Genomic DNA, 10,081 nt, shown 5'->3' with positions numbered 1-10,081 from the left:
GAGAGCCCTCAGCAAGATGGCATCAGGGTCTGACGTGGATGGCCTCTATAAGAAATAGGCAGCTGAGGCTAATTTGCTGCTAAAAACATGCCAGTAGTGGTAGGATAAATCACAAAACGCACTGCTCCCAGCTGCCACCCCACTTCATCAGAAAAGCACCTTTTTGTGTCAAATCATCCGCCTCAAAACAGGCCCATCGTCTCCATTTCATAGTGTCATGTTCAGTATAGGGGTTCGGTCACAGCCATTTAACAAGGTACCGGCCCCTCTCCTGCACGGTATATTTCAGTGCAGAAATGCGCGCGTTAAATGGAGACTTCATGGGATATGTTATTTCACACAGCTCGTTCTGGCAGAGGGAAAACTGGCCTAATATGTCACACCCAGCGCAAACACGGGGTGATCCCGATTCGGCCGCCGATTGCAGCCATGCAGCCGTGGAGAAGCTTGCAAGACAGAGCTGCTGGGCTCTAAATTCGGGTTTTGCAAGGGTCAAGTCGAGCCCTGTGGCATATCATCACTAGCCAGCACTTTTGTAAAGGCAGGCTTTCTCGCACAGCCACTGCGTGTTCAAGAAATGATCGAGAAGTTTTGGTGTGAGACGTGAACACTGTATTACTTCCCTCTGAAAATCACATTATCTGTGGAAAGTTATTTTTTTGGACACGGAGGCCTGGGAATCGGCTGCTTTCAGGGAGTGTCCCTCACCATCTGCTCGTACATCTGTCAAATCCACTCACAAGCCCCTGCCCGGAGTCCTCGTTCGAGTAACTGTAGGATAGATTAGCACTCCTTTTGATTTTCCTGCGCTGCTGTGATGTGAATGCAAGGGGAAATTCAGACGGAAGGGGTATTTTGTTGGGTTTGAGGCAAGTATGTGCATTTTAAACACAGGCAGTTGAAGGCTCCAGGGGAGGCTGAGCTGGAGGGGAAGCTCTTGGCCACAGCTCAGCTGTGCATCGGCTGCGGGAGCCCATGAGAGCAGAGGTTGTGCTGTTCGTTCCCCCCTTTTTAAAGCCTTTTAAAGGTTTTTTTTATTACTACTTCAAATTAATATTTCCCTCCTGTGGTGACTGATGAAAGCATACAAGCTTTTGAATATTTGCATGAATATTTATTCATTTTCTTGAGGTTTTTTAATATTTTTTTCTGTTATTTTTACCTGCCTGAATTTTAGGTAGTTTTTCCGTATTACATTTGTGTTCTCTCTCTTTTTTTTTTTTTTCTTAGTTGTAGTACAATGAGGAATGCAAAGGAAAACTATCTGCTGTTTGATTTGCTCCTCAGGTCCCAAATCCTGCAATGCATCCACTTCCATTCAGATACCTGAGGATGAGCAAGTACGAAACTCAGAATTGCTGGCATTCATGTCACTTATCATTGTCCAACCATTTTCTGGTAGCTATTTACATAAATACAGATATGTGCATACACAGATGCATGTACTGCTCCTATAACATCCAGATGAATATGAAACCTTGAGAAGGCATCTAGATGTTTATGGCTATGATTTGAGGGATCCAGTGGCTATTACTAAGTTTGGAGCCAAGTTTAAAATCTTTTGGCACTTACCAAGGAATAAACAAAATATATGGGGTTTAGATCAGCTACATTGTCTTTTGGAAGGGGAGAGGAGGTGCCTCTGTCCTTCACCATGGACTATACCAGAGATCCAACATAGCAGGTTCCTAATTCTCTTCCATTAAGTAGGATGAATTGGGACCTTTGTCTTTTAAAAACTTATCTTCATTCCACTGGAGGTTCAACCTGTTCTCATGCCTGTGATCCAGAGACAACAGAATGCAGGGAAACTCCTTAAATCCCCTCCAAGACAGTAATGCTCAGGTGCAAAAGACTCTACGAGCAACTTCATCCCAAATTATTTGTGTTTAGACTCACTTGACAGACCTTCAGACACACAGAGTAGGCTGCCAGCCCTGCTGTGAGTTTTATTTAAGTCAGCGTTTACATCAGGAGCCTCACCGATGTAAATGCTGAAGAATGTTTCCCTTGATAAGATTTCAATAATGATGTGAATTATTTCAATAATTTTATTGATGCTGTTTGTGGGGGAAGGACCACAGGCAGCTCCTCCACGTCTACCTCCGCTCCTGGGCCCTTGGGTACATGGATGGATTACAGTAGTCCTTGGTGGACAACAAAGCCTCTTTTGTTCTGTCAAAGAAGCAGAGCCAATAATGCCCCGAAGAAGTCAGCATGAAGAGCTGTGCTCACCCACCAAAACCAAAAGAATAAAGTGTGCAGCAATGCAAATTATCTTTCTTAGAGAATTAACCCTTTCTGTCACCCCAACCCCTCCACATTCCTACAGAAGGACCTTTCTGTCTTCCAGTGCCTTTTCACTTTCATCCTGTTGCTCTGCTTCAGGCTGTCAACCCCAATCACTGTCAGAGTTGCTGATAATTAAGTATTCCCTCCTCTTCACCTCAGAAGATTGCAAAAGCCAACTAACTCTCTTAAAACTACTCTCAGGGGCCAGGAAGATCAATAATGGCACATCCTGCACTGACATCCAGCTCGTTTTGTTTTGGTTTGTTTTTTGGAATCAAGCACATTTTATAATGAATGGGAACTGTTAGCCGCAAAAGCATGTTGCGTGATGTCTCCAGAGGCAAGGTTCTTCACTGAGGAAACCTAGTGTATGCTAAGAAATTGCCGTGGGAGGGCTAAATTTGATTTAAAAATCAATCCATTTACACTGGTACAATGTAAATAAAATTTACCTTTAAATAGATTTAAATGTAGCTTCTACTGGTTTGCTTTAATTCAGAGTATTATCTATGTCTAAGTAGCTTCACTTGCATCAAGAGTTGGCATTGTTGAAGGCCGACTGATTTTATGTGGATTTAATTATCAAGCAGATGTAGCCTTACTCTGAAATGAGGATGGGGGAGCAGAAGTCAGCACAGCTTCCCGACCAGAACGTGACCAGGCTCTGCTCCACAGACCCAGCAAGAGCTTCTCCTTCTCTTCCGTCCGTCCTTTGGTACGCCCAGTAACAGCAACGTTCAACTTTTACTGGCAGAAACATTCTTCAGCTAAAAGACGGGCACTGAGTTTTGTGTTAAAATGCCACAGCATAGCTTTGTAGGATAAAATGTCTTGACTTCCCAGTCCATTGCCACAAGTATGAGGGCAAGTCAGTGGAAGGCAGATAATTCACAATTCTGAAAGGAAATACCTTTTAGGCAACATGTAATCAGCCTGTGGAAGCCATTGCCACAAGATGCCGTTGTGGCCAAGAGTTTAACAAAGAAATTCCCAAACAATTCATACCAGTGGGGCCTCGCCAGCCCTTAGTGTTTATCGTAGACCACCCTGTAGCTCTAGATCCATATGGGACTTTGCACCCCGGTCACAGCGCAGGGGAAGGCTGTGTGTAATCCTGTTCCACAGACCAGCTGCAGTCTTCTTGTCATAGTAGTGTCTATATATGGGACCACAGGCTCTTTAGACCAATCCTCTTGTTCCCCAGATTAGAAGACCTGTTTGAGGACACTGTGATTCCCCTCCAGCCTGTGAGCTGAGGCTCGGTTCCCATGTGGACAGCGCAGAAGGGATGGTGTGTGCCTGTACCCCTCGCTGTGGTGCCCAACATGGTGTCAGGTCGTAACTGGGGTGCAGATCCAGGCTGCCCACCGTAGAGCACCAGTGGGGTGTGAGGCACAGTTTGGGAACAGAATGCCCTGAGCTGTAAGGGACCCACAAAGACCATTGAGTCCAACTCCTGTCCCTGCACAGGACAAGCCCACAGTTCACACCGTGTGTCTGAGGGCCTTGTCTAATCTCTTCTTGAACACTGTCAGGCTTGGGGCCGTGACACCTCCCTGGGGAGCCTGTTCCAGTGTCCAGCACCCTCTGGGGGAAGAACCTTTCCCTGATGTCCAACCTAAACCTCCCCTGGCACATCTTCCTGCCATTCCCTCGGATTCTGTCGTTGGTCACTAAAGAGAAGAGCTCAGTGCTCCCCCTCCTCCTCCCCTTGTGAGGAGCTGGAGCCATCATGAGCTCTCCCCTCAGTCTCCTCTTCTCCAGGCTGAACAAACCAAGTGACTTTAGCTGTTCCTCATACACCTTCCCCTCCAAATCCTTCACCACCTTTGTGGCCCTCCTGGACACTGTCCAGTAGCTTAATATCCTTTTAATCCTGTGTTCTCAGCCCTGCACACAGTGAGGCTGCACCAGTGCAGAGCAGAATGGGATGATGTAAAGGCACACAGACAACTGTAGCATTGGCAAATGTATTAGGAAACACCAAAAACTGTTTTGGAAGCCGTGTAGACCCTCCCCATCTGCCTACTCTGGAATTCCATGCATTCTCCCAGGGTCATCCAAAAGCCTTCAGAGGCTCTGGGCACGGTGCCTGTGTGTGCGGTTCTGCACGCCATCTGAAGTTATCCTTTCAGACTTCAGGCCCAGGCTCCACGACTTAAGCCAACATTGCAGCTCCTTCTGACCCCTCTGCAACTGACCTCTCGTACAGGCAACACAGCTCTTCCTTTTCTCATCTAAGTGTGGATCCTGCGCAGTTTAAAATGTCCCGGAGTGCTCAGAAGTCTAGCCTGGGTATAAAGTTTTAGCAAACTTCCCCTACACAACAAAAGATGGTTGGAAACTGTCACGTGTACCCTAGGATTTCCTGCAAACATCTGCCAAGTTCTTTTGGTTTTCAATCAGATCTGAAGGAGCATTTTCAAACACTACTTTTTGAAAATCCTTGGTTTTCTAGGTTTCCTATTACAGCTGTAACAATGATACCTGTTTGCAAAACCTGTGTATGTCTCTGCTGTCCACTGCTGCTTTACCTAGGTGGCTGGACTACTCCTGATCAATGTCAGGAGCCTGAAAGCCTGGCCTCTGGAAAAATCAAGTGGTATTCAATGACCTAATGGATGGTTAAGTGATGGTAATATTGCTGCTTGATACAAATGGGGTCTTAGCACCTAATTTAATGTCAGTCCCTGGTGGCGACGAGAGTTTAGCCGTGAACCTGGAGCTGGGGGGAGGCTATTGCATTAATTTTTTGCTGTGGTAAGCTGATGGCTTAAAAGCTGCTGCTGTGAAGGCATCTTATCTCTTATCTGCTAAGAAAGCAGATGCAATTTCCTAGAAATTTTTAAGATGCTACATGCCAGGAAGCGTAAGACCTCGTGGCAGCTGTTTCAAAGATTTCTGTAAACAGCTTCCCCCTCAAATAGTCTGTAGATGGGAAGGCCCTTCCATCATGTCACTGCATACTGGGAATTTTACTGCATAATTCAAAATTACACATATTTACAAAATTACAAAATAATAGTCAAGAGCTCATTTTACCCTGTTCCCTGCTTCGCTGGGAGCCCTGCTGTTTCTTCCAGACGGTAAGCTGGCCTCTTGCCCAGACCATATATCTCTTATGACAGGCTCCTTAAGGACCAAATCTAAATGGAAGCCAAAAGAAATATGTCTCCCTAAGTGACACAAGGGTAACTTTCTGAGTCTGATTCTGAGCCCGTTTTAACTTAGTTTGCACTGATACAACTCTGCTAGGCTTTAACTGCATTAATCCAGATTTGTACTGATGCAAGCAGAGAGTCCTAGTGCCTTTGACATTGGTACAAAAACAAATTTATAAAAATGCTGAAGTTGCAACCAGTGACCTAGGCACTATTTTAACAATTGCATTTGCATCTGGCCTCTGGAAGATTTCTCAGTTGTTTGTGTGCCTCGCTGTTAGCAGAGCCAAATCGCTGTGTTACCTTAAGTGGGGGGGGAACATTCACAATCTCTTATAGCTCATTGCTGCTAAGAGAGTTACACGAACAACTGATACAAAACCCACTGCCCAAAATCTTCTACAGCCTTGACTGAGCTTTGCACCAGGGTTTCAGGGCCAGACTGCCCCTGCTCCTGACACAGGAACCGCAGGAACTGCAGACCTGTTCCAGAAGCTCTGGGAAGGGCAGGGAAGGGCTTAGATGGGTGTTGCTGCCGGTGGGAGAAAATAGCACCATCTCAGGGGGTGTCAAATCTCTGCCCCCTTCTCTGCCTCTGACAGAGCTTATTTAGAGCCAATACTGTCCATCATGTCTCTCTACCAAATGCCCTGATGATCCTTGACAAAGAGAAGGACACCAGGGTAAGCATTCAGCCTACCGTGAGGATTACAAGCACCTCTGAAGCTTGAGCTGCTGAAACACAGCATCCCAGGTTGGATTCATAGAGAAAATATTCACATAACACACCTGATTTTCTCTTTTCTTGGTGCATTTCTCATGCACAAGGTGTGGCTTTGCCTTCCCAAATACTCTCACCCTTAGGGCTGGATTTTACTTCTACCTGATCTAATGTAGGTTTGCTCAGGGAAACTGTGCGCTGCAAGAACCTCCACCTCTATTTGCGTGAGTTTGGGCTCACCAGTGGGCATGGTCTGTCTCTCTTCTTGTTGCTGTTGTTCTGAATAGAGCTGGAAGGAGCTGCAGCAGCAACGTCAGGCCCACAGCGCCATTGCCAAGCGAAATCCTACTGAAATCGGTGGCACCATGAAAGTGCAGAAGACTAGATGGTGACAGATGTTCTCTTGGGGAGGCACAAAATGGCATCTGTGGAGTAGTGCGAGGAAGCCCGATGCTACTGGTACCAGCAGGATGGGTAAGGTAACGGGATGTCAGTCTGCTTTCACTTCCCGAGCGTACCCCACATCTTGTTCAGTGAATAAATCATTCCTCGTCTCTCTTCTCCTTTTTCCCTCCCCCACCAAATCTGCAGTAGTGTTCATCCCTCCCCTGTTTGAGGAAGGCACCCCGACTGGAGTCCTTTCTGTCAGGAGGAGAGAATGCAATTTAGCTGGTCTGTAACCGTCTGTTTCCATTCATTCCTGAGGTTTTCCAGCTGCCCATGAAAACAATGCACTGATACACTCTGTGTGGACTTGAACCACATCCAGAGCAAAGGGTTAGGTGGGGCTGGGAGATTTGGGGAGCGTTCTTTGTCCTGGAAAATGGAGCAGATACCGGCACGACATGATGAGAAAGACGATGGTGGAGAAGCAGTCTGTGGATTCCCAGCCCATATGCCAGACTTCAGGGTCAAGCATCCAGCTCCTTGCCAGGCAAATGTCAGGAGTACCAAACTCAAGCATCTAAGCACCAGAAAGAAAAACAAACTGAATTCCAGGGGAGGCTGATGCTGCACTTTCATGGATGTAAAATAGACCGATTTCATCAGAAAGGGTGCAATATTTAGATAATTCTTCTGTTAAACTCTCGCTTCTTTTATCTTCCTTCTTTTTCACTGAGAGGCATGAAGTGAGTAATAAAAAATGCTAACAGCTCAATTTCTTGATTTATACCGCCAGCGGATCTCAGGCAGAACTCCCTGTTGAGTTTGAGGGAACCGCCTGATTAAAAATTGATGCCACAATATGGTCTGTCTTAGCAACAACACTCACAAGTGAAATTCATCTAGGATATAAACCGTGGCATTTAAAATGCCTGTTGGGTGAAACTTGACCAAAAAAAAAATGATGTGCCCAGCTCTGGGGAATAAAGGCAATTGCTGTGCCACTTCATGGAATATCGTGTGTGAATCACCGCAACTATTAAGTCTTTTGCTGCCTTTTTCCTGGCCTCGAGAGGTTAACTTCTTCCCAGAGCCATTCATTGGGGTGGGAAATCAGACCCGCCTGAGTGTGCCACAGAGCTGTGTCTGGCCTGGGTATGTGGGGGATCTGCATTTCGTGGTGTTTGCCTGAGAGAAACACTGGAGAGAATAATGAGGGGGTTCATAAGGAGAATATTCCTTCTGCCAGAAGTGGTCTTTTAATCAGGCCTTTGCTTATTTGTTGGGGGAGATTACTCACGGGGTCACCTGGCAAAAATGACTGAAAGTTATGAAAGAAAGGGCCTCCTGCCAACTATTTAAGAGAAAGAGGGAGAGAAATGGAGAAGAAGTGGGAGAAAGAGCAGTGAGTTGGCTGCAGGGAAAGGGACATTTTGTGATTCAGAGGAGAAGCCAAGAACCAAGGCTGTAAAGGGAGGGAGAAGACCCTGGACTCCTCAGAAGCCTGAGCACTATATTCTGGTGGCATTCAAGCATAAATTGAAAGCTGTGGCCAAGAAAAAAAGGCACAGGCACTTCCACATGCCTCATGGAGCCCTTACGGCAGAGACGGAACGCTAGGAAGGGGTGAGCACAAAGCACTGGAGTGGCCTGGGGCTCGGCACTGCTTATGGAGGGGTAGGACAGCTGGTCTTCATCCCACCTCCAAAGAGGGGCAAAGAGAGCTTGTGCCATGAAACCAAGACCAGGAGGCTTAGCTGAGTCGCTCCCTGGTTGTTAGTTGTTCACTGTGCCCAAAGAGATGCTTTGAGACTGATGAAACAGGAGGGTGCTTCTGAGATAGCCCCATAAATCTCAGCCTGGGCGGTTGTCACGCCAGCAGGGACCTCCTGGGGCCCAGGCAGGACAAGCTCCCGGCGAATTTGGGTCTCGAGCACGCCAAGAAGGAAAGCTGCTCCAAGGCAGCAGCGATGAACCCGCTGAGATCCAAAGACAATGAAAATACACAGACCCAGCACAGTTTCCCTGCAGCTCACACCGCTTTGACAAAACATCTGCTCACCCGGAATAAAATCCCTCCCCTGTCTAAGCAGATACAGTTTCGCCCTGAAATAGCAATAGGAGCTGCTGCATCTGCTCACACCATGGCCAGGCTTCAGCCCCAGGAGGATGAGGCCTTCGCTAAATCAGGCTGAGCTGCCTGCTTTATCTTACACTCTCCTGTGAATAACTTTTCTTGTCACACCTCTTTACACAAGCGCCAAACCCCAAGCAGGCAGGAAAACAGTCCAAAACTCAGAAGAATTACGACGGAGGCTGAAACGTTACGGGGTTTCCAAGAGGTTATTCATTTAGTTGAAAAAAGTAAACGTGCAAAGCAAACTCTGGCGGCGTTTGGGTGGCGATAATCACGCTGATTAAGTGTTCGAGCCTCAGGATATGCTGGGAACGGCGCTAGGACCTAGAAAATACCCAGCCTGTGCTTTTGGAAGACAGCTGCAGGCTCTTCCTGTTCTGCTCTGCAAGTGATCCATCTCCTCTCACAGATCTGTTCATTTTGGATGCAATTGCTCAAAATATACATTACTTACGGTCATACAGATAAATACAAAGGAGACTAGCAGTTGTGCTGTTAACCCTTCAGATCCCCGCTCCGCCTAGCCATGCAATGAGAAAGGAGAAGATTCAGAGCTCGGTTTTTACCTACAACTGACTTTGATAAAGCCAAATTGGTTACATTAGCTAAGGGTATTAACCATAGGGAATACACTTTTCCTCTCTCCTCTTTAAATTTGGCTCCATTACCATTTGCTAATGAGACAGGTGCTTTTCCTCCTGATTTCTGTGTTGGTGAAGGAAAGGAGAAGCTGGTTCAAACCAATGGCTTTGATTCACTGCCAGCCTTGAATTTGATATGTCATTTTCATCCAATCACTGTTCTACAAGTCTATTAGTGAGTATCTGATGTTTAAAGCATGGAGATGAGTTCCCAGGGAGTTACAACGGCACAGAAGTGGCAGGAGGAAAGAATCAGGACAGAAAAGATGCTATTTGCCTCAGCCGGCTGCTTTGGGACTTCTCCTCAAGCATGAATTTCACAACCAAACCACTGAAAAGATAAAAGACAATAGTTACTTTGCAGAGGCACTACTCAAATATGCAGTCTTGGAACTCCTGAACAGGAACAGAAATGTGGAGTGACTTTTCACCGTATGGGAATACACACACGCTGTGTGCCAGCTATTTGGCTGCAGTAAATCAGACCAGTCAGGCTAAACAAATTTGATTGAACTACCTGTTTTGCTTGATGAGCCAGTTCTGCACCGGGCCCCTAAACCAGCCGGTGTCCCCTTGGCACAGGCTGCAGTGGCCATCGTGCAGCTCTGGGTCTGCCCTAATTCACACTAATTGGCACTGATTGCCTTTGACACTAGTTAATCACAGTTTACACCTGGTAAATCACAGCTTCCCTGTCATGTCTGCACCCAGCAGAAATCAAGAAGAGCAAAGGACTGAGGCCGAC

Source organism: Streptopelia decaocto, assembly GCF_964273445.1.
Source record: "Streptopelia decaocto genome assembly, chromosome: 2".
Classification (NCBI taxonomy): Eukaryota; Metazoa; Chordata; class Aves; order Columbiformes; family Columbidae; genus Streptopelia; species Streptopelia decaocto.
Note: the sequence above shows the minus strand (reverse complement) of the source record.